Consider the following 24,878-nt stretch of genomic DNA (forward strand, 5'->3'; position numbering starts at 1 on the left):
GCCCCTCAGCTGCCCCTCACCTCTCACTGGACACTTGGCATCCCCAAGGATATGCAGCGTGGTCAGAGAACATCACCTCAGGCCCTTGGAGCTGCTTAGGTCTTGGCAGAACACCAAACAAATTTCCCCAGGATGCACCTCCTCCCTTGGAGCATCATCAAATAGCTTTTTTTTTCCCTTCTGAAAGATCAAGTATTAAAGTCTGCCACTGAGCCTTACCATCCTCCACCAGGCAAGCATTATGTTAAGTGAAAACCAGTGTTTCAGCCAATTTTAGTTCTATCTCTGGAACTTATGATGGCAGTCCCTGAGAAACCTGAGGGCTCTGTGAGACCAGAAGGCATTTTTCCTCGGGGTCCCAGAGAGCAGTCCCTCCAGTCTCCCTCCAGCAGGAAAGGCAAAGACAAAGCTGTGCAGCTGTGATAAAAGCAGGTAACACTGACTGCAGCTTTCTTGGCTGATCCTGGAAAGACTGCTCTTTGAGCATTAAGTAAACAAGGAACTGGAAGGCCCCATAGGACTCTTTTCAGGCTGTTCCCTGTCTTGAGGCAGAAGCGGCTCTAGTGACACCAAGCACATACTTCTCATACTGTCCTTATAGACCTTGGGCAACAGAGCTTTAACTCTGCATAAAGCTCCTTTTTTTTGTGTCTCTCCATAATCTCCCTTGCTGGTGTGGGCAAGTGCTAGGGAAAGTTTTTAAAGTAAGCTGAAAAATTGAGTTTACCAGAGCACTTGTCTGCTCTGAGCTTCTGTTTGCTGCAGCACCTCTTTGGTGCTGAACGTGCATGAGGAGCAAGGAAACACAGCCTGGAATTAGTGACAATAAAGTTTAGGACAAGAGCTGCTCAAGAACAGTACTAGGGACTGGTGGTGTTCCAAGGTTCTACAGGTGGGGTGTCACAGTTTGTGAAAGGGAAGTGGGTTCTGTAGAGGGACACAGGTCCTGTGTCATGCCAAAGTCACCCAGCCATCTGCCCCTCCTTCAGCTGGTGTCTCATCACCAGGCTCATCTGACCTGGGATTAAGGGGGAATGAATTCTGGTTCAGATGCAGTTTTGGAAGGAGCTTGCCCTGAAAGAGTCTCACTGTCACCAGTGCGGGTTGAAAGCTATAAAGCAACCTATGTGCCTCATCAAGTTTTTGCATTGCTCAGCAAGGTAGCGGTCTTGTTTAACGTATTTATTAATGATCTGGAAGTAGAGGTAAACAGCTTGTTAATTACATTCTCCTGCCTCAGTTGGGAGGCATTGTGAATGCCAGTGCAGATTGGGTAATAATAGAGACATCAGAGACATTAGGAAGACATGCAGGAAAGAAAATGAACTCCCTCTTGGCTCAGGGCAATCACAAAATAATCCAGAACTGTGTTTTTGAGCAGGAATAATGATTCAGGTTGGGAAAATATCAGTGACCAGCAAAGAAAAGAAGGATTTTAGAGCAGGCAAACTTGTTTAAGGTACTCTTAGGAGGTGTGGCACAGGAGAGAACTGAGTTTGAGTGTAGGAATGATCCTCCCCCTCCTCCCCTCTCAGGCTGCCACACTCCTTGCTGTACTTTCAGAGCAGCAATGACTAACGGATGCTGTCTCAAGGAAGAGTTACAAATATGATCAGAGACCCTGGGAAGGGCAAAATTGCTTCATGAGGAAAGATTAAAAGTGCTTGCATACGTCAAGCTCAGTTAAATGATGTTCAAGGAAGGTGGGATAACAGCTGACAAATATTTGAGAGGCATAAATCTGAGCAGTGACAGTGGGCTATAAATACAGCACAGGAGCTCTTGTGGGGTGCAGGTGTCATTCTGAATATACCTAACATCTGTCATGGTGCAGGCTGGGGAAGCAGCAGTGCCTGTGCGGCTGCTCCTGAGCACTTAGATTTGAGATACGGAAGGGAAGGGTGGAAGGTGAAATATCTGCGTTTATCACTATGACTTACCACTCTTGGGCAACAGCACAGCCAGCTGCTGCAAGAACTGTGAGCAGGGGAGCAGCCTGCTCCTTATCAAGACTGAACTACCTGCTTGTGCAGTAATAGGGAGGGGAAAAAGTTTTAAGTCTTTTAGAAGTTGAGAGATAGGAAGAGAGCTGGCAAAAAGGTGTCCTGGATAATTTTAGCACACTGTGGCCTCCTGGTACAGGTAAGCTTTAATGTGCCTCTGATGTCCCAAGGAAATGAGATTATGAAGGTCAATGCATGACTGCAAACAATGGCTGGATCAACAACACATCTACACAGACTTGTCTGGAACCTCCCTCCCTGTCAAATATAGGTTTTAAAACTGGGGTTAAGAAATGTAGTCTGGGCATGAAGACAAGATCTGACATAGGAATTGATGTGTGAAGGAAGATCTGTGCAAAACTGCAAAGTCTCCATTTTGTCAAAGAGAGTTTCAAGCAGTGAGGATACAAGAATATGTCTGTCATTGGAAAGGGGAATATATATTACCAATACCTGTCCACAGCCTCAGTTGGCCTTAGGACTCTCTGCTTCGATAAAGGTGTCTCATAAAGCTCCTCAGGGCTGTCAGTGGGAATGCTGCAGATCTATTTATGGATTCACCACAAAAAATGCTCTTTTCTGTAGTTTGTCAGCCAGAATCTCTAGAGGAGGGGTCTGGAGCTGGGAGTACAGCAATGTAAAGAGAAGATTCATCTTGGCTCTCTTTGGGAGTCACTGTCTTAGTGAAACAATGGTATAGAGAATGAAGTGTCTAGAAGCAAAATCCTGTCTCTGAGCCATGGAATTATCTTACTGAGACACATAAACTTGTCTGGTGCTGGCCAGGAGTGATAGGCATTCTAGAAGATCTCCAATATTGCTTTCCTTACCCTTCCTGGGTCAGGATGTTCCCTCTATTACAGGAGTTTCCTAAACAATGCAAGGGAGCTCACTTATCCACCAGGCTTTTAAAGAAAGTTTAGATAAAGTAGGCGCCTTGCAGAGAACACTCCTCTGTCAGCTTCAGAGAAATGAGCCAGCAAATCTGATGGTTTTTCTCATCCTTGAAGTATTAAGTGGCTTCTTTTTTGGATGCATGACACAGGAGCCTTCCTTGCACCCTGCAGGGTTCTTATGTCCTCCTCATACTGTTTTTTTAACAACTCGTCTGCTACTTCAGACTGCATCTGACTGTGGAATCCTCTCAAAAACACAAGCTCTCTGTGCACTGATAACTGAGAAGTGTCTTTTCAGACTTAAGTTCCTCTTCTGTAGCTCCTACTAAATACAGCACTTAGAGCTTTTATGGTGTTTTTCCTTTCCAAAGTGCTTTACAAACATTAATAATACAAAACACATGAACTCCACTGTCACAGTAATACCCTAATCCTTTCTCTTATCTCCTCTTAGGGCTCAGAACTTCCAGCCCAGCAAAAGCCCACAAGCTCTGGAGTTCTCTGACAAATAAACACCATTTAAAATAATCTCTGGATGTTTTCTACTTCCTCTTTTAAAAGCGCCTTTCTACATCCCTTCATGCCAATAATCCATTAATCCAGTCAGTTGCAGGGTTATGAACTGTGTATGGTAATTGGCTTGAAGAGTTCTGCATTTCTGTGCTACAGCTCTCTGGACTACATTTGCAGCAGCTTTATAGAAGGACTGCACACAGGAACCACATCCTTGTGAACGTGAGACTCAGAGCAGGCACTGGATTTTCCACCCTTGGAGCTATACCCAACTCTAGTGGAAGGCTGCAGCCTAAGACCCAGCAAGCTCTTCTTTGCCAGATCTGAGTGGTGAGACTTGATGTTGTGCACCTGATAGAAAACTGTGAGGATGTGTTCCCTAATCCTTCTGCCTGCTCCATGTGTGCCTTGCAAAGCAGGCAGCAACTCAGTGGGCAGGGCTGATCCAACACAAATTGATCGTAACATATATCACGGAAAAATAAAATTGGAGGTGATTTGCCCACATGTGCCAGGCTGCAAAGTGCAGCAGTTTGGTGTCTGTTTCACGAGTACCCTGGAGACTCCAGCAGCATGGCTAGAATCCAGGGACTGAGCAGAACAAGGGACAATTATTTCATTAATCCCAAGGTTCACTGTCCCCGAGTCAGAGGCAAACACGAAGTTGTGTGTCAAGGTGAGATTTTAGTCTTGTTCCTTTAAGACAGAGATTGGGCTTGTCTTCCATTCCCTACAACATCCCTGCCTGATGCTCTGGATGATGTATAGATACACATGAAATGATACAAGCTTAAATCTACAGACCATACAATAGAAGAAATGCCAGCCACAGCTTTCAGGTAAGGCTGACAAGGTAAATGAGTCAGACTTGGTGTGTCTCTCCTCTGATTGCATTGGTACCCTGGCCCTTGTAATTCTTCCAGTGACAAACCAGGTCACTGCTAAGTGCTTTGAAGCAGCTGTGGGTCAAGTAGAAGGTCTGTGGCAGGAATGTTCCTTGATGCCCACTCAGCACTGATCTGGTGCCCTCACCAGAAAGCTCTGCTTTCCTGGGTCATGCCTTGCTTTCAGCATACTGCAGTTAGTAACCATCTTTGCAGACACCTCAACAGCATCTGTCTCTAATGCTTGCCTGCACATTTTTTTTTCTCTTTGCCCCTGCTCCGATTTTACCAGCCTTAAAACATAATTTCCATTTCTACCCTTGATTTTGTATTCAGATTTAGCAACCTGCATCTCAAATTTATGCTTAATAATTCTCCTTATCAAGTCATCAAGTAATTTTCCTCCCTGAAATTACTGCCTCCCCCACTCTCTCTGCAACTCCTCCTCCTCTTTCTTCATCTCTCCTTTGTATCTGGCAATATTTCAGACTCCTTCAGTAATTTGCTCGACTGTGTAATTGATCAGAATAACTCAGTTTTATTACAATTTGCTTGAAATCCCTTTGTTAGCAATTAGAACACTTTGTTTAAAGACAAATAAGATTTAATGTGACTCTCCCCTCCTTGGCAACCTCCCAGTCTGGTCTTTCCATGCCTCCTTGTGGCTGTCTGTTCTGTGCTACCCTGCTCAAGAGCTGGCAACAAATTCTCTACTTCTTGCTTCTGGGATTCTGCCCTCTGTCTTTCGCTCTGCTGCCTCTGGTGATGCCTGGTCCACCTTCCTCACTGATTTGCCAAGATTTATTGTGCTGGCATGGAGAATGTGGCATGCCTTCCCTCCCTTCGCTGTACTCTCTCTCTCTCTCTCTCTCTCTCTCTCTCTCCCCCCCCCCCCGAAAAGGCTCAGGTTCCCAGGGCAGCAGCAAATGGGTCTGAACCAGTCATCAGAATACTGAGTTGGTTTTGGACCACATGAGGAACATCCTCATGCCCAGCGGGCAAATGAACTGCCTGTTTTAAGAGAGCACAAAGGATTGTGAAAGGGACAAAGGAGTGGGTTGGTAACATGTGTATTTTTAGATTTAAAGTCTCGTCCATAGTTACACACGATAACTATGTGTCTTGAGTATCTTTCCCAAAATGCCTTCAGCATACTGGAAATGATGCCTATCTGATAAATCCCAGAGATTAGCTGTCATCTCCACTGGGAAATGTCTCTCCAGCTGCCTGAGCTACTGCAGCCCTGATGCTGTCAAAATCCAAAACCTCTCCAGTGCTCCCCTGGCTCACACAGCCATGTCCCTTGTCGGTGGCTGATTCTGAAGGTGACAGTCACCTGCAACCTGCCTGGAGGTTTATTGCTCCACCCAACCCAGCGTGGGGAGCAGGACAACACTTGCTGCAGAGGGAGCTGGGTCTGAGACCCCTTCTGTGGTCTTAGCTTCATTTGGCACTGGTCTTAACTATAGGGTAGAAGTATGTGGGCATGGAGCTGCACATGCAAGGGGTACCAGCTGTTGGCCAGAACAAAGTGTGCAAAGTAGATGGGAGGATGACAAGGAGACAGGACCTGGCACCTGGGTCCAGACCATCATCTGAATCCTGATTTGTGCTCAGTGCTCATTCTTCCCCACAAGCCCCTCTGCAGCAGCCTCCTCCCCTTAATCAGAGCCCTGTCCTCCTGATTCATATGCTGAGTCTCCATGTCTTGGCAGGCGACAAAGCACGGCAGGGCCCAGCACAGCAGCTGCATCTGGCATGCAGGCTTTCCTCCAGGGAGGTCTCTCCCATCACACGGACAGTTTTCCCAGATGTGTCTGTCCAGCTGAGAGGAACACAGGCTACCTGCCGCACCTCACAAGTGGGGGCTCAGCACAGGAGAGTCCTGACCAGGCAAGAGGTGGCCCCTGACACCTGGGCGGGCTGTGCATTCTTAATCTCCACCAGCAACAGCACCTTAATCTAGGTAGTGGCAAGTGAGGTGATGGCAAAAACAACACAACACTAGAAAAGCATCATCAGAGGCATTGTATTCAGTGTCTGCCTTGCCTTGGGAAACAGTAAATGCATCTGTCTGGGAGGATGCAGCCGTGAAGGCTCCAGAACAGTGGTTATTTCTCCCAGGGGATTTTGGATCTAGCAACGTAATTTCAATAGCCTGATGCTTTCTGCACTGGCAGAGGTGGTGGGGGAGGGGGAGCCGGAGGGAAGGGCTCATCCAGACACTCTCCTTTCTGCCTGAGTGGGTAGTGGTGTCCGTCAGAGCAGTGGAAGAAATCCACGCGGCTAACACAGTGTGTCACGGAATATCAAAATATGCCACTGGATTTCTGGCCAAAATGTCAAGTAGGGTCTCATGAAAATATCTGACACTGGAATTACCCTCTGCCAAAGCTCAGTGGAGTTGCACTGTGGCTGGAGAGTAAGAGCATGTTATTTGCAATCGACTCAGAACTGCTCTGTTAGCACTGGGATTTATGCTGCTGATCTTATTTCCATGTATGTTTCATAAACCTGGGTTTAACTTCTTGCTCTGCGAGCATTTTCTACAGGCTGATCTGGATTCTGCAGCCAGCTCCCTGCCCTTTGGCACTTTGCTCTTTAAACAAAGAAATGCTTTAAATATTTCAAAATATCCTTAGAAGGTGCTGTACGTAGCAAATATAGATGACTGGTGACTCAACACCTTCAGCTTCGTGGGAGTTCTGACCAGCTAATTTAAAACCCTTAACTAATTAAAAAACTCTTAACTGATTTTAAAACCCTTAGCTGAATTTAAAACCCCAGTCTAAATCATTGTGAGTTTTGCAGTTAAACATTTGAGAAGAGGGAAGTGGTATTGAACGATAGCAAGGCACACAGAACTGCAAACTGACCACTAGTATTGGAAATAACTTCTTTTGTACCAGCATTTTCATTCTGACATTTCTGGTCTGAGCCATCACCTGGGCTCACACAGGACTTGAAAACAGAAGGGAAGGGAAAGAGAGCATAGGGCACAGTGACAGCCTGACAGCAGCAGGCAGCAAACGCACCACCCAGTGACATGACTGCAACTGCACTTGGCCAGAGGATCTGCCGGTACCCAGGAGGGGCAGGAGCTGGAGGAGGGACCCGGTGCTGGATGGCTCTGGGGCTGTTGCTGCTGCTGGAGGCAGCTGTGTTTCACAAAAGGAATAGCAAATAAACAACCATGTTATTTGCATTTTGCCTGACTTTAATTTGTTTTTCCTGCTAGCTGAGCTGGGTCTTGAAAGGAACCTGTTGCTTTTGTTGATCTCTTCTGGTTCTTTTGAAAAAAAGAATCAATGCATTAAAGAGGTACAATTAGTGATACAGTGGTGGATTACTTGTTTCAGGGAATTTCTCAGAATTATTTTTTTTTCCCTCATGTTGCTGCTGCTGTCCTTCACAACCACCAGCCACAAGCAATATTGTTTTCGATAACAAAGTTTCTGGGGTTTTCTAAAAAAAAACTCTTATGGTCAGGGCATGAAATCTGGGCACTGAAGGATTGCTTTACTCTTCGAACTGTAAGAGAGCTGAGACAGCCAGAAGACAGTCAGCAGCTTTGCCTGTCAGTTCTCTGCAATAGCAGGAGCCCAGGTGTCTTGCAGCAGGCGGGAAGGACTCAGTGCCACTTACTGCTGCATGGGGGATGTGGTGGCATCTTGGTGCTGTTGGCTGAGATCCTGGCACAATCAGCTCGCACTGCTCATCCTCTCAGAGGCCAGCAATGTTGCCTACTAGTGGAATTACTTTCTATGAACAACTCCAGTTCACAGTTGTAAAACACATCCTCAGAAAGCAGGGAAGTTGTAGATGCTGGAGGGGACTAACTGAGGGTAGATGCAAGGCAAATATTTCCTGTGTTGTCTCAATCCCTGTGAAATTTCCAGGATGGATTTCTCTGGGAGTCCAGGAGCAGAGGTGAGGAGACTTAGCTCCTTCCAATACTGAAGTTGATTCTTTTGACATTCTTATTTCTTTGTACCAGTCAAGGTCTAAACCATGTGTAGTCCATTCTACCAATCTGATGAAGCAAAAACTTTGGGTGAAGAAAGAATGACAATCATAATCCTTTGCTGAGATGGCAGTTCTAAGCCCTATTTGTAGCGAGCTAAGCCAACTATATTCCTATGTCTTAATACAAATTTCACTAGTCTTCAGTCTCAGTGCAGGATGATTTGTCTGGTGTGAATAGAAATGTCTAAGCTCATATTAGACTTCTACAGTCATTCCCTAGCATCTCTTCAGGCTCCTCTCACAGTGTGGGAGACTGTCTTCTCGCTCCCTTCCTTTTTCTCCAGCTTGGCAGGCTACAAGGTGACAGGGTAAGGCAAAAAGATGCTTCCATTCATAGCATGCTTCCCTACAGATCCCTGAGAACCTGCATCATGAATCTAGCCCCACGTGTTATAACTCCTTTGCAGGGCTCCTGACTGATCAGGACATCCCTGATGTAAACTTGGCCAGAGGAGCCAATATAGCAAGAGTCAAAGCAGCAGAGCAAGCAGTAAAGATTTACACTGTAAATCCTAATCCTTGCAAAATATGCAGATGATATTCAAATTTTCCCCCCTTTGCAATATGAGTAGTCATCACTCACATGTTTCTTCCTTCCCTCTGCTCCTCAACAGGGTCCAGAGGCCAGTTATAAAACGTTCCTTTCCCCGATCTCACCCTTATGGCTCCGGATGCAACACCACATTCCTTCTGTCCGCGGCCTGAGCTCCTCTGGCTTGGAGGACAGGAATCCAGAAGGCTGATGTGTGCCTGTGTTTATTTTTTACACACTCTTGCTGTTTTATGGTGTTTTTTGTGGTTGAGGGGTCAGCTGAGAGCAGAAATAATTTGCCTGCCTTGGGGAAAAAAATGTATCCATTAGCTTTCTTGGCTGCAGTTGGAAAAGCTCCATTCCTCCCTTCTCCCTGCCAGAGAGGCAGAGCATCTCCAAATAGCCCCGGGGACACTGGAATGCTCACTGCATCCAAGTTATGGGATCTGGCAGGATCAGGCACCACCTCTGGGATATGTTGCCTGAGCAGTTCTAGGTGGGTCACCAGCAGCCACAAGCCTGGGAAAATTTGTGAGCTTTGAAATCAGTAGGAAAGATGCTGCTACCTTAATAAGGAAGTGTTGTGGCGTGTATTTCAGGGATTGAGTTTAGAGGGGCTCTCATGTGCTCTGAAGATCAAACCAGCCATGTCCATGTTCCATCTCTGAAGGCTTGCTTGTTTCACCTCTCTGCTGTGCTCAGTTTGGCTGGCTATGCCTCACGGTGCGCACTGATGGCCACAGGACAGTCCAGAGCTCCTCTCTGGTTTTGGTGAATGGGAACCATGCCAGGTGTTTCCTTTCCAGGCAGTCCTTCCTACCATTTCAGCCACTCCACCCCTCTTGCCAACATGACTGGCACCATTTCCCGTTGCTGTGCATGGGGATCACACAGGCACCACAGCCCAGAAGTGCATTCAGCACCCAGAAAGAGAAGAGAAAATGGTCAACACAGCTCCTGAGTCACCTTTTACAAACTGTAGAGCACCCCTTTTGTCCTTTCAAAAGGCTCCTTCTGAGCCCTCAAGAAGCCTGAATCCTGCACCAGGGTTTGGCTTTGGTGCCTCACAGACCCTGAAGGTCAGTGTTTATGTTTGTCTGGTAGCCAGAGGGAAAAGCAAAGGAAGGCCCAAGGTCCCTCTGCAATCTCAGCATGGGCAGAGGAGATCCACTTCCACAATGAGTCCTAAAGAGAAATTACTGCAAGCCAGATGCTCCTAGCCTAGGGTGTCTTTGTGATCTCCTCTTGACTGTTTTATCACCTCCTTTGCCCTTGTGTCCTACCTTAAAGACTTCTTGGGTGACCGCCAGACAGAGGAGATTCTAAGCTGAAAAATGGCAGAGGACAGAGACAAGCTGTGTGAAGAATTCAGAGCAGAGATAAAAGGTGAATTGTCTCCATGACATGACACAGCTCCTTCTCTGTGGCTTCAAGCAATAAGCTGATAACTGCTTTATCATCATCACGCTCCTTCCCCCTATCAAAGTGAATTCTTTGTCACTGGATGGTCTCATTTTGACAGTCATGGAGAGTAAAATCCTTTATCCATGACCTGTAGAGCATGAGGATGGACAACAGCTTCCCACATGGAAATTCTTCAGCCATGCCAAAGAAAGGGGCAATGGGCATGTAACAGCTGTGGATCCAAGTTCAGGTTATGTTTAATGGTGGGAAGATGTGGAAAGGTGGTGAGGCACTGAAACAGGTAACCAAGAGGACCTCTGGCTGCCCCATCCCTGGAAGTGTTCAAGGCAAGACTGGAAGGAGCTCTGAATAATCTGGTTTAGTGGAAGGCGTCCCTGCCCCTTACAAGGGATTTGGAATAAGATGGTCATTAGGAATCCTCCAGCCCAAACTGTTCTGCGATTCTATGTGTAGTGCCCATTGAAAGCTGAGGTGTTTTTGCAAAGCCATTTTTTCTTCTGTGGGATAAATCCTAACCATAACTGAGTTCTTCTACAGGTCTGAGGACAGTTTACAGTTTGCAAACAGTTGTGCATGACCTCTGAGGTGTCAGGAGTGTAAATGCTATAAAGAGGAAGGGATGGAACTGGGAGGCAGAGGGTCACCATGGGACATCTTCCCAAAACTGAGATGTTTTACTGCTTCTGGATTGGTCACACATCCTGCCCAGCCAGGCAGAGGTTTAACCATGGGTCTCTCAGCACTGTAAGGAGGTTGTCTGAGCAGCCACATCTGCCTCTGTCAACAGTGATGCTCATGGAGATGATGGATGTGACACTGAACACCTTGAGTGTACTTCTGATGCAAGAAGTTTGGGGGTTTACATGTATCATAAGGAGGAAATTATCCTTCAGTAATCAATCAAGTTGGTGATTAATGCATTCTTGCCTTAGCAGAGATTTTACAACATTATTTCTCAGACACAGCTGGAAGGAAGGAAAATAATAAATCCTGAGTGTCAGGGGGAGTGAGCACTGGGAGAAGTTGTTCATTGTCCTTTCCAGTGAAAGTATAAGGTGCAGTGAGTGAAATTAGCAGGTGACAGATTCAAAACAAGCATCTAATACAGTTGGGAAGTCGTTGTTGTAGGTGATAAAGGCTTTAATGAGTTCATAAAGACTGCTGGAGGCAACAATGGAAGCCACATTTACAGAGAAAGTCTCAAGATGCAAAACACAGGGCAGGGATAAATATCGATTAGATACGCTGGCTCCTGCTCTTGTCATCTGCTGTTGCCTGCTCTTGGATGCTGAGCCAAGGAGACCTTTGGGATAATCAGCCAAAGCTGCTTTCATGCAGCAGCTGATTGCAAGCTTGGTTAAATTCCACGTGTCCTGTTGCCTCATTCCCCACCTGAGCTGTTTGGGCAGCTCACACCATTCTAGCTCTGCTGCTGCTCCCAGCTTTCTGCATCTCCTGGGATGATCTCTGTGTGATCATCTGCTGTAGCACAAGCTGCAGCAAAGACGATCTTGTTTGTAAAATGAAATGAGTCCAAGAAGATTTGTCATTTGCATCAATGAGGCTAAACAATATCCTTTATTTAAGAAAATCATAAAATAAAACTAAATCATCACTTAACACTGTTTCTTCAAACTTGTAGTGATAAACATGCAGGAAAAGCTTTGCTCAATAATTTTGCAGCCTCCCTTCTGCAGCAGGCGATAAAGCAGAATAACAAACTACCTGGAGCTGGCTACACAGCAGCCACCACTCCGTCAGCACAGATAGGAGTTAATTATTTCCTATCAGCTGGCTAGGTCTGGGAAGTAAGGGGCAATGATTTCAAGGCTCTTCTTTTTAAGCAATGGCAACAAAAAAAAAGGGAGGATATTAGGATTATTGTATGCTTCTTTCATGAAGAATAACAAGGACGGTTGGAGCAGAGCAATTAAGGAAGAAGGGATTTCATCTTCAGCAACTGCATTAATGAAATAAGAGATAGGACTAAAAGAGAAATCCTTGAAAATATGAAGGATAATGTAGTTCATCATGGAGAATATATTTGAATAACAAAGGTTTCAGTTTCTTCTTGTAGTGCAATGTGGGAGATGCACAGTAGTGAGAGAAACAGGCTCAGACCTTGAGCTGAGCAACAGGGAATTGTCCCACTGTGGGGCTGCCACCACCTTTTCCCTTCATATCTTTCCCATCACATATTGTCCTGACCCTTCAATGTCAGTGGTCTTTTTGAGGAGTCCTGGAAGATTCCTTTTCTGTGTGAGTTTTGACACAAGAGATGGTTTTGAGACTTTGCAGGATTTTCTGTGTGGATGTGGGATGGAAAATGCATTGGGGTACATCTTTAGGAAGATGTGCCTGAGACAAACACGGGGCACCTCCTCTTCAGCCCACATTGGCACCCCAGCACTCATTGTCAATGAATCAATTTTGCTTTGGTGTCACATGACCCAGTCCTGAGGCAGAATATCTATTTTCACTGTGATGACCGAAGCAGACCAGTGTAGACCAGTATGATATCTATGCAGGATGCAGGGAAGAAAAGATCCTAAAAATAATTTTCTACACAGCTACTGTCTACAATAGGAATTTCTCTCTCCATGCTGAAGTTTCTTTCCTTATTTCAACCATATTAGCAGTGTGATTTTTACCAGTTGAAGTTATGCCACTAAAAGCCTTGATTTACAGTTTTGGAATGATTCCTCTTCACACATGGAAATGGTTATACCGGCACAAGGCACCTTTATCTTCAGATAACCAAGTCCCTGCAAAGGCAGGTTCTAATGCTTTTAACAATACCAGCACTGTTAGAGAGCTAGCTATCACTTGCTAAAGGTAGACAAGGCCCGTGTTAAAAACGCTTCTTAAGGCTGCTGTTTTTTATAAAAATGGTGCTCCATTCCTCCCTAAGACTAATGAAATATGATACAGGATATCAACATGGCACTGGATATTTATTAGAAATGTAACCCAAACCTGAGAAACATCTCAATGCAATAAAAATACAGATTTGCAAAGACAATAGAACATGACTAAATGCATCATAAGAAATAAATCAGAGAATACCTTCAGTTTATATTTGGAAAGATGACTGTTCTTTATTCACTTTAATCATAAATTCCTCAAAATAAGACCTCATTTATACCTGGAACAAGCTGCCAAGGGTTATATTGCATTAACCTTCTAGGGATTTCTTCAGGTATGATGGGTTAGGTTTCTTAGCTGAGCATAGAGTACCAGACTCATTACAAGATGTCTGGACAGGTTGCAGTGAGGGGTCATGCTGCCTGAACCATCACCTGCCCCTTCTGGACACGCAATCCACAGCATCACAGAAGCAGGAGACCTCAACTTTTGTCCTAACAACGGTGGTGCTGCAAAAAGAAATACAGACATGTCCAGCTAATTATTTATAATGCAGTTCAGAAAGGTCGTCGTGTCAGATGTGGATTTATGGGAAGTCACACATATACATACTTTGCAGGCGTGTTACATCTGCCCTGGGACTGTGCCAATCCCACATTACCTATTAAGCAGCCACCAATGGTGTTTATCATCCAGGACAGCAAAGCTTTATCATCCCCCAGTGCTCTGACTGCTCTGCAGCTTCCTCTGTGTGATAGTGTGCAACCTTCATTGTGTGTGAAGGCCTGTTTCACTCTGTCAGCCTTAGGCAGAGACAACATTGCTGGGGCTTAACAGACATCCCAAGATGCTGAAACACCTCTTCTATCATAGAATCAGTAAAACTGGCAAAGATCTCATCAAGTCTGGCCATTAACCCAGCACTGCCATGTCCACTCTGTCCTCACTGAGAGCCTCACGTACCACAGCCACTGATCCAGCATGGTCCCCAGAGAGGATAAATGCCACCACAGGGATGAAGCAGCCCATGTAGCTGTGTGTCACTGCTCAGACCTTGCAGCAACAGAGGCGCTGCTGCAGCTCATTAAGGTATTGCTGGAGTCAAGGATGTAGAAGCAAGGATGGGGTGAGCAGGCAGGCCCTTGAGCATGGCAATGTTATCAGGACGATGCAAATTGTCCCTTAGAGGCACTGGGATGCTAACAGAATGTATGCCACTGGTCTGGCTCCATGTCTGCTCTCATTGGAGGGGAGACAGGTACAAGCTCCCAAGAAGACCTGGCTCAGACTGGAAGCCCTTGCTGACCCGATGGTCTGTGCTCTCCATGATCAAAAGGTGGGAGGCAGCTCCTGCTCTGGGGAAGCTGGGTGCTGAGCTTAGAGGGAGCAACCCTTTGATAAGCTTCACTGTGAAAATAGCAACCTGGCAGACTTTGACCACGATGGGAAGGAGCAGAACAAGCATCTAAACTGTGTCTTGAGGTGGACACAGTAGGGAAATGCAGCACTCTCCTTTTGCCCACATGCAGCTTTCAATTACCCATAGAGAAAACTGTGCCCATACAAAGGCTGGGAAAACATGCAAGTGGGTTTAGGAAATTGGCTCCCATCAGCTCTAGGACCAAAACCTTACAGGGAGTTGTTCTCCCACTTCATCTTTAGGATGTGTGACGTGCCCAGAAATTGTTAATTTTGTTTCCCATCAGACACTGGCTGATATCAATGGCTTCCTGTGCTGTTTGCTGTTGCAGTGCAAATGCCTTCAGTACAGCAGGCTGTGGTGTTGTCCCTGATACTGTGCTTTCTCTCTTTTAAGCACATTATTTTCCCATTCTGGGTACCAATGTCTGTAAAAAACAAGGTGAAGTCTCTTATTATCTAGCAGGTTAAGGGTCTCCTGAGCACTTTGTCCACTCTATAATCTCTGCTCTACAGCATCTGCTCTTTATCTGTCTCAGTTACTTGTGCTTGGCATGTGGATTGATCGGTGCAGCTAGGAGTGCACAGATATATACCTGTGAGCTTAACTGGCTGTTATGGGGGGGGTGTCTTTTTCTGGTTTTGTTATTTTTGGCTTTTTCCCCTTGGGTTTTGTTGTTGTTGTTGTTTTTGTTTGTTTGTCTTTTGGTGTTTTTATTGTTTTGCTTTGTTTGTTTGGTGAATACCTACCTATCTATCTGTCTATCTATCTATCTATCTACCTATCTACCTATCTACTTACTTATTTTAAAAAACCCTAGTAGGCTCAAAAGAACCTAGTTACAATACAAACCTGTGTTGTGGGTTCTGTTTGTACACACAGTGCTTGGTAGTACTTACTTCACCTGGCTCTCAGGCTACATAGATGAGACAGACAAACAGCAGTGGAAGAAAAAAATACAAAGAGAAAGAGCCACCCAGGTGGGACCTGCCAAGAGAGTGAAGTCCCCTACATTCCTCTTAGCTGTGAGATAACACTGAGATCACTCTTCTTTCTAACCCATCTCCCTGAAATGGCCTACCTGGGGATGCTTCTGCTGGCACAGCTAGCTGTTAGTGCTCGGGCAAGAGCCTGCAGCTCTTAGAGGAAAAACCACAGAGCTTTCTCCTGTGGACTCCTCCAGGACCACTCCCAAGCTCCAGCACTGGCTTTAAATGTGCTCCAGCTGAGGAAAAAGGGACAGGAGTTCTTGATACCCTCATCAGAGCTGCACCTGCTCATCCTCAGTGGCAAAATCTCGCCAGGAATATTTGGCTCTTGGGTCAAACACCCTGTGTTCCTGCCTTGTGTTGTATGGACATTCCTAGCTTTAATCAAACTGGACACATTTAAATGGCCTCTTCACTTCTTAGCTCTTGCACTATTTAATAGAAGCAGGCAAGTGAATCACACCTTTGTCATTGTTCACAGTCACACAGATTCATCTCCTGATGGCTTCTTCCTTCCTAGGGAGCCTAGCACATCTTCCTGCAAAGTTCCTCAGAAAGTTGGAAGCAGCTTCCTTGTCCAAATAAGCTTGACTTTTCTTTTCTCCAGAAGATTTATTTAGGCTTGTCCCTTCATGTCACCAATCCACTATTGGTAGGTCAGAGTGTGGTATGTCTGTATTGAACCATGATGTCCGCTTTGTACCTGTACTGAAAGATTGGCACTGTAGCAACATTTTGTTTGAACTTGCCTGCAGGCAGCCTGTTATTCTGGAAGATGGCAAAGCTTCAGTCTGGGGCTGTTGGCTTTGATTTGGCTCTGAACTGCTGGCTCATCGCCAATACTTTAATGGTCGTCCAGCAAAGGTATCAAAGCATGGAGAAGGGGGAGGAAACAGAGGCCCTGTTTACTAGTGGGGCTCTGATCCTTGAAGGGACTGAATGTCTGCAAAATAAGAGCTCACAGGCGGGCCAGCTTCAGGCAGAGCTGACCCTATCAGCCCAGACCAGAATAAAGGTGATTTTCTTACAAAACAAGCTCCACATGCAGAGCGCAGAATTTCTCCTCAGATTACACACATGTAGCAGGAATTTCCCACAGGCTAGTGCTGGTTAGAGGTCACCCCCACTACAACCACATCAACACATCTACAGTGCCAAAAGTTTGCAGCCCACAACTTACACTTGCTTTTAAAGACTCAGCTGGAAGCTCAGCCTATAGAAGGTCATTCAAGGTCTCTGATGGCTCTCTGAAAGAAGGATGCACAGCGTCACCTGCACCATGAGAAATGAGTCTTGGCACAGAGATACTGCAGAAAAGCTACTGCATGGTGGAGGACAGTAGGATGTCCCAGGATTATTGGTGAACTGCATTGCTGAACACTAGGAAAAGTTTCTTGGCTGACAAATTGGTTTAGCTTTGAAACAGGCTGACCAGGGAAACTGTAGAGTCACCATCCCTGGAATTGTTCAGAAAATGAGTAGACATTGCAGATCATGATATGGTTTAGTGGGAATGATGGTAGTTGATCAAAGGTTGGGCTTGATCTTGAAGACCTTTTTTGACCTCAATGATTCTATGATTCTATGATTCTGTGAACTTTGGCTTAGGACAGATGCTGTGCATGGCTTACTGCCACAACAAGAAACCTTCTAGCTCAGAGAACTGAGCTTGACCTCTTATCACTGATGTCCTTTGGCATTCTGAACCACTGACCACTGCCCTCAATTTGTAGTGACCTGCACCCTTCTAACTGCAAGGTCCTCCATCCCTGTGTGACTGGCTCAGGAGAGACCCTGCAGCCTTTCTGAGCCCTTAGAGGATAATAATGCGCTGGCATGTTCATCCAAAGCCACACAGAGCGAGGAATTTTACTGTTGCTTCAGTATCCTTCATCTGAAGCAATGATCCACGTCTCCACTCCCCAGGACAGTAACTAATGGGACAGCTGATCTTCCTCTGCATCTGCATGTCAGACATAACTAGCATCCCACAGCAGGGGATATTTTGTAAAGGTGATACTTTCACCAAACATACCCCCCCCACCCCCTCCCCGTCACAAAAGAATTCCTTGGTTATTTTTCATACAGCTTCCTATGTCTTGTGACACCAAGTTACAAGGTGGGAATTAATGTTGTGCTGTTCAGGTTTTCTCCCTTTCAAAAAACACTGATTATTTTTTGTTGGTTTTCTCCTGTCTTGACAGGTTTATTTCTCATGTATGTTTGAGGCTGACTTTAACATCAGCGAAAGAAGCCATACTGACAGCCAAGGAACTGACATGTCTTGCTCTGCAGAAGTCATGGCAGCAAAGGCAAACCCACCTGGACTGGGTGCTCCTTATTGAAGCAGAAGTACCAGTGCCTGGGGCTTCTATAGAGCTGTAATGAGCAAAATTTAAAAAGAACAACAATCTAGCAACTAAAACAAATACCAGATCATAGCATAAAGCAAACTTCTCTGAGAGGAAGGTAGCAGGTTGTCTTACACCAGCTTTGCATCCCGTCCCCAGCCTAGTTGCATTAGTGACGAATCCTTAAAAAGCCCCAGGTAGGGGTCGATAAGCAAATGTTATTCCTCAGGAGTGCAGCAGGGAAATCGAACCTTTGTGACTCATTTAGCCCTTGGCCTCACTGCTGAGACTGCAGGTTGCAGAATTTCTGTGATGGAAGTACTTCAGCAGAACATTGCAAGCAGGGGTTTCTGAAGTGAGGCACTTAAACGCAGGCTTTGGATCCCAGGTAAATGGTCTGATTAGAAATCAAGGGGAGCTGCAGTGGCAAATTGCTATTTGGCTTTGCCTCATGCAGGCTGGATGTTGTGCAGCTAATGATACAGGACTTGCATGAACAAGGATAAAATCCAACTTTGTGCCAATCACCCCCTGCACAGTACACCCCTGAGACAGCCTGACCCCTTCCACTGGACTGTCCCCTGCCATCAGTGCCAGGAGAGTCTGTGACAATGGTACCCAGCAGGAGCACGGGGCTGTGTGTGCAGTTCCTCTCCTGACACAGCTGGATCCATGGGGCTATTGGAGACAACTTTGTGCAGCCAAAATAAATGGTGCTCATGTCAATACAGAAAACTTTCCAGCTGAGCTGGGGAGCCCCAGGAGGGAATCAAATTGCTCAGCAATGCTAGAACTTTGGCTATCTGCATCCTGTTCACCCTCTCACATTGGACTCGCACGCGGGCAGAGTTCAATCTGGCCCATATAGCGTTCACCTGGGAGTTTCCTGATTCTTCAGTTGCAACTTTTATCTGAAAGACAAGTTAGAATTTTTTAAAAGCTATTAATGCTGCAGGAAACACAAAACCCTATCAAGCTACCAGCTGCAGGCTCTTACACCCATGTGGGAATTTTGTTGGGATGTCATTTGGAAAACAGGGCATGCTGCTGGGGCTCCCTATACCTGGAACTTGAGAGATTTGTCTCTGTTGGTAGTATGTGAGGTCTTTCAGAGACAGTCAGCAAGTGCAGGGCAGAGACAAGAGGCTTAGGGTATGTGGTCACAGAGTTTGCAAATGAGTAATGTGAATGTGTGTATATGTGCATCTAAATTCGGCCTGCAAACACAGCCGTGATTTGTGTGTGTTCTGGCTAGCTCACAGGCATTGTCTCTGTGTATACAAATGTAATGACTGTTTCTGTATGCTCGGGGAGAGTGTGCATGTGTTTTTGTGTGTATTCCTGGGGTGTACAGGCATCCTACCGTGCGTGCCCGCTGACCCAGTAAATTAGTGTCTGCATATGGCATGCTTTGTGCTCTCGAGCAAACCAACCTCCGTGTCCCTCTGCTATGTGTGATTCCCTGTGGGCTGCTCATGCCTTCTCCCCTCTCCCTTTAATTTCCAACCACTGCTGCTCTGTGCCCAAACAGAGAACACTGAATAAATGGTGTCAGTGGCCAGCAGTTTGCTGGGGTATCAGTCACTGAAAGGGCCCTGAGAGGCTTTTGAATGCCTGTTGTGCAGGATGCAGCCTGGGGTGGTTGCGGCTTGGCTGGAGGCTCCAGCACCAGGCCAAACAGCATCATGCAGAACAACGCTTGGCCTTGTCTCCAGGCTGGAATTATGATGATTTCTGTCCCTACTTTGTTCAATGGAGGAAGGCAGTTCAGGCAGGCTTGTGTCTGTAATGTCACAGCTTTGGGTTGATCAGTAGTCCTCCATAATAAAACACAGTCCTGGTTCTGCTTGCACAACTCGTCGTCATTGCCTTCTGCAAGACAGGAACCAGGTGACTGTAAGCATCCAGGATCCAGAAACTTCCAGGAGCCACTGCCAGTAAGCTAAGCCATGCTGGGATCTTGGCTCTCAGGCCAGGTCAAGTCAGGCAACTCCTGATGGAAGAAGGGGATCCTATGCATGAAAATAGTTTCTGTGGCAAAATCATCTGAGGGAAAGGACTGCCAGTAATAATACTGCTCTCTGGCCAAAAGCACTTCTTTTAGGAAGGCACACTTTTTCTGTCTGCTGCAGAAGTCAAATGCCAAGAAAGGACAGAGTTAGGAGAGATCAAGTGTTCATTCCTGCCACAAGGCAGGATTCTTCCCATCCTAGCCAGGTGTATTAAGAGGTGTTTAACCTCCTTGTAGATGCCTCAAGAAATTAAGATTTTGCCTCTCCCCCCACACAGCTTATCCTAGTATTTCATTATTCCTAGTCTTAGAGGTCTCCTAACACCTAATCTGAACCTCCTTCCTATACCAGAAATTGTCCCATTCCCAGTGTCAATAGAGAATTCCTTTCTTATTTGAAGCAGCTTTTTAAACATTTAAAAGCTATGCTCATATCTTGGGTTTCTCCTTTCCAGATTAAAAGGTCCTGGTGTCTTTGATCTTTCCTTATGTTGTTTTCACTACTCTTCTCTGGAGAGCTGCCAAAAAGTCCAACTGTCTCCTGAAATACTGCACACACCTTGGACGTGGTGTTCCTCCCTTAAGGAAATCCCAGTTTCTGGACAGTTACATCTGGTTTGAATTCAGGTCACATTCACAGCAGTTGAGATTTGCAGAAACGACTGATAGAGGTGAGCAGGGCAATATCCTATAAGAAATCTTGAGTCTGTGTCACCTGGGTGCTCTTTTCCGTCCAGTACAAATGGAAGCTACTCAAGAGGTGCACTGCTAGCTCAGAGTACATGGAGATGCTCTTAGTGCTGTTGAATTTCATTCCCATATTTCCCAAACATGGTCAGAGCAAGCTTGGCATCCTGTCTGGCACATCCCTAGCCTCTCAAGCAGGCAGAGGAGCACTGCTCTGCCCCATCCCCAGCTGCCTGCATGGTGGAGTCACCCATGGCCTCAGTTGGCTTTGTGACTGTGTGCCCAGCTGGTAGTCAATCAGCAAACTCAGGTGAGGGTGAAACCCTACTATTCTGTGAATATTCAGAAATATTTGGCATCTTACTCCAAAGCCACAGTGTGAAGTCAGGGATGTGATTTTCAATTAATGCTCACTCAGTATTTCTTGAAAGACCCATATTAATAATACTTCCTCAGCAGGAGAATCCAGAAGCCACATAATCCTTACTAAATACAAATAAAGTGCTGTCTGTACTGTTTCCTTTTGAAGTGTGAAAGAGGAGGAAAAGTCCTGATTCCCAAACTACAGCCAGGCCAGAAGAGCTCCAGTAATGGCACAGCCCAGGACCTTCCTGGTCTCTCACTTACCCGCAGGGTGCCTCTTCTCCATGGGAAATTAGGTGACCTTGTTAGAGCAACCATGGGAGCTCTTGCCCATGCACCTGCAGGTGCTTCAATGAGAGATTTCTTTCAATGGTAACAAACGAAATCCACTGAGAACTGCAAAGCCCGTTATTTATAAGGGGTTCATCTGTTTTTCTCCTGTTCTTTTTTTTTTTTTTCCTTTGTTCCTTTCATTTGTGGATATTTAAAAAGAGACGGAGAGAGACAGTGAGAGAGAGAAAGACAGTGAATGTATAAAAATCCATTAAATCTAACTGGTAGCTTAAATGTTTATACCATGTCTAACTGCCTGATCCTGCCATTACTTTCCCCTGCATCCTGCTGTACCTGCAATTCAAGAAAATTGCCTCCCAAATTGCCATCTTTAGTTTATGATCCACGCACACCTTAAGTGTAAGCAGTGGATGGAAATGGACTAAAAATTTAATCCAGCCAGGATTTCCTTGCATTTTTCAACAGTCTTTGCTGTCAAACCGTAAGTCCTGCTTATTAAAGGTCATGTATATTAGAGAAAGAGGCAGGGAGAATTACAGAAAATGACACCTTTAGTGATGCATATAAATAAAAAAAAAAAAATTAAGAAGATCTTGCATTTACATGTTTGCTGCTGTACATAGGCAGAGAGACCAATTAAAAGTTGTGTTTGTTACAGTGACATGTACATGCAGAAATCTTTGGCAGAAATCTTCAGCATTCAAGCTGCACTGAGATTTGCCCTTAGAATTAGCTAAAGTCCCTTTCTTTCACACTTCCATGATCAGATTTTTTATCCTAGTTTGACCTAACAGTCTACAGAGATTAATGAAAATTTCCATGTAATTTTTTTTTGTTGTTGTTTTTTGGTGTTTTTCAAGTGAAGTACTCTTCCATCCCCACTTTCCCTAAGGAGGTTTTTAAAAAAATGCTCTTTTTGGAAATATGGTCCTAGTTATTCCTCCTTTATTAGGGACTTTCTAGCTAAATCACCACTGCCTAGTTTCCAGTAAACTCACAACTTCACACACAGATGCACACTCTAATCACAGTCTCAGCTGTTAAACTGGTTCTCACATCATCTGCTCTGAGTTCTCTGGTTCCCAGAGGGCAACCTCTTCCCTCTAACACTCATTCTCCCCTTCTCCCAGCATCCTTTCAGTAACCACTTATTTTTAGGACCATTAAGTTTTCTGAATAAAAGCATTAAAATATATGTAAAAAATAAATAAAAAGTGCTCATTGTTTTGCAGAGTGCTGGTGAGCTTGGGGAGAGATGAAGAATGGGAATGAAACAGAAGGAAGGAACACATTAGTGGAAGAATTCTTCTGTGGAGAATCATTCACCACCTGTATATCATCACTGGTTCTGCTTGCCCCTGGTTCTCAAATTGCTGATGACTGGGGAAGTAAGCTTGCTATATTCTAGTCTTGTCCAGCTACCTGCTAATGGACACCTTTGGGAGTGGGGCATGGGATCTTTGGTCTTACCCAGGTGTGATGAGTGCTGAACCTGGGGTGCTGAGCTCTGTAGGCCTTGCTGAGGTGACCACACCAGGGCTGTGCTTCATTTCTGCATGACCCTGGGGAGATACCTGTGGATCCACAGCCCCCCTGGGATCCAGACCATGTGCTGGAGCTGACTGCCTCTCTGAGGGCAGCGAGTACAGAGGGTTTCCTAGCAGCCAGCAGCAAGTATTACCATCGGGCATGCTCTGCAGAGCTGATGAAAGTCTGGTATGTCAGCCCGTAGGCACTGACGCCAAAACACAGCTATGGACAAGGGCAGGCACTGCTGAGGGATCTTCTCCCAGTTCTGCCCCCTATCTCACCAAGCCCCCACTGGAAGGATGGACACAATAAATATTCATAGTGTACTTAACAGCTATGTCTTTTTTTCCTCCTCCAAGGTAGGTTCATCTATTCTGATTATGCTAAGGGCCTACCAAATCACTCTCTCTACATTTGCCATAGCCCTAGTGATAAATGCAGCTGCTGGAGTGGGTCCTTTCTGGTGTTAATCAAATGCTTTAATGAAGTCAGCATGCTGTTCACATGCATTAAAATGCTCAGTCCCAGCCTGAAGAGGTGTGGTACCTCTCTGACTCCTGTGTCTCTGCACCAGAGGTAAATAAAGTACTTGAGACCTCTGTTGAGAAGGGATGAATATCTGTTTGTTGCTGCTCCTCCTTCCAGCACTCCTCCCTCTCTGCCCCACTGGTGCGGGCAGTGGCTTGTATGTGTGAATGAAGAAGGCAGCAACAAGGGAAATGAAGGATCGGGAGCACAAGTCCTGTGAGGAGTGGCTGAGTGTGCTCAGCCTGGAGAAAAGGAGGCTCCAGGGGAAGTTTATTACCCTCTACACATATTTGGAAGGAGGCTTTTGCCAGGTGGGGGTCAGGTCTTCTCCCAGGTAACCAGTGACAGAGCAAGAGGGAGTGACCTATTTTCTCAGAACTTTATTGGAAGTTCTGCCAAACAAGGTTTAGGCTGGATATTAGGAAAAATGTCTCCATCTAAAGAAGTGTCAAGCACTGAAACAGGCTGCTCAGGGCAGTGGTGGAGCCACCACCCCTGTAGGTTTTAAAAAGATGAGTAAATGTGGTGCTTGTAGGCATGGTTTAGTGGTGGAGCTGGCAGTGCTGGATTAACAGTTTCAGCTGATGGTCTTAGAAGTCTTTTCCAGCCTAAATGATTCTGTGATTCTATGAATGATGGATAGGCCAGTAAGTGTGCTATTCAGGAAATCTATAAACCATGGGTAACATAAAGGACAAGTCAAACTCCAGCTTGAGACACTCAAGTCTCTGATGTATACTCAGGAACTGGGTACCTGGGCTCCTGTGGGAGTCCAGAGAGCTATTTTTCTGATCCTGACTTAGACATTGAACTTTGGTCATCTGAATCACTCTCTATTTGGTTGTTTAGACATGTTTGTCTGCAGTGTGGGTGTCTGCATATGAGCCGGGTGCATGGAGATCATAGTGGGATTGAAATCCCATCCCACTCCCAGCTACATTGACAATATTGGAAGGTTTAGACCCACTTGGGACCTGTGGGATCCCTTTGAGCTTCCTTCTAACCCAGAAAGAAGCACTGCACTGCATTTGTAGGCCATTTTTAGAAGGCCAGGATATTCTGAAATATCTCAGATGACATTATTTGTCTGTGGGTAGGCAACTGAATGGAGTGATAATTCCCAGAGAAACAAAATTGCCATGGTATGTCTGCATGCAGGCACCTGGATTCAGGTTACTGACATCTACATGAAGTATTTTTTCCTCCCTGACTGTGAATCTCCATGGGAAGAACTGGAAGGGCTGCTCAAGGATGTTAAACTTTGTACATTCAGGCTTGCTATTATCAACAAAAACTCCATTTTGTGGACTCTGAGTGTAGATCACTGTGGGTGGAATGCAGACAAAGAACTCCCCAAGACCCAAACAAGACCTACCAATGAATTTCACATGGGCTACAAAACAACAGCTGTAAACATCACTACCAAGTAGACCTCAAAAAAAACAAAAAACAAAAAAAAAAGAAAAAACACTGAAGGGAAGTGGTGAGACTGTAAGCACTTCACATGCCCCTGAGCATCCTGGATTTACTTTTTTGGAGTCCACTTGGAAAAGGAAGATAC

This window comes from Taeniopygia guttata, chromosome Z (genome assembly GCF_048771995.1).
Source record: "Taeniopygia guttata chromosome Z, bTaeGut7.mat, whole genome shotgun sequence".
Taxonomy (NCBI): Eukaryota; Metazoa; Chordata; class Aves; order Passeriformes; family Estrildidae; genus Taeniopygia; species Taeniopygia guttata.